This window comes from Myotis brandtii, unplaced genomic scaffold, assembly GCF_000412655.1.
Source record: "Myotis brandtii unplaced genomic scaffold, ASM41265v1 scaffold544, whole genome shotgun sequence".
Taxonomy (NCBI): domain Eukaryota; kingdom Metazoa; phylum Chordata; class Mammalia; order Chiroptera; family Vespertilionidae; genus Myotis; species Myotis brandtii.
Genome location: NW_005370008.1, coordinates 269611 through 270145, shown reverse-complemented (window position 1 = coordinate 270145; position 535 = coordinate 269611). Strand labels below are relative to the sequence as shown.

General features: G+C 37.6%; 1 protein-coding gene across 1 annotated transcript in view; it reads right to left on the bottom strand.

Annotated features, from left to right (window-relative positions):
- ELOVL5 (ELOVL fatty acid elongase 5) overlaps positions 1–535 on the bottom strand; it is an 83039-nt gene that overhangs the window by 72446 nt on the left and 10058 nt on the right. The gene's annotated exons all lie outside the window — the stretch shown is intronic.

The window sequence follows — 535 nt, the reverse complement described above, 5'->3', positions numbered from 1 at the left end:
TAGCCCAAGGGAACAGAACAGAGAACCCAGAGACCGACCCAAGCCATTATGCTCAATTAATAGTAATATTTGACAAAGGAGGCAAGAGCATACAATGGAGTCAATACAGTCTCTTCAATAAATGGTGTTGGGAAAATTGGACAGATACATGCAAAAAAATGAAACTAGACCACCAACTTACACCATACACAAAAATAAACTCAAAATGGACGTAAGACGGGAAACCATAAAAATCCTAGAAGAAGCCATAGGCAGCAAAATATCAGACATATGTCGTAGCAATATCTTTACTGATACCATCTCCTAGGGCAGTGATGGCGAACCTATGAGACGTGTGTCAGAGGTGACACACGAACTCATTTTTTTTGGTTGATTTTTCTTTGTTAAATGGCATTTAAATATATAAATAAATATAAATCTTTGTTTTACTATGGTAGCAAATATCAAAAAATTTCTATATGTGACACGGCACCAGAGTTGAGTTAGGGTTTTTCAAAATGCTGACACGCCGAGCTCAAAAGGTTCGCCATCACTG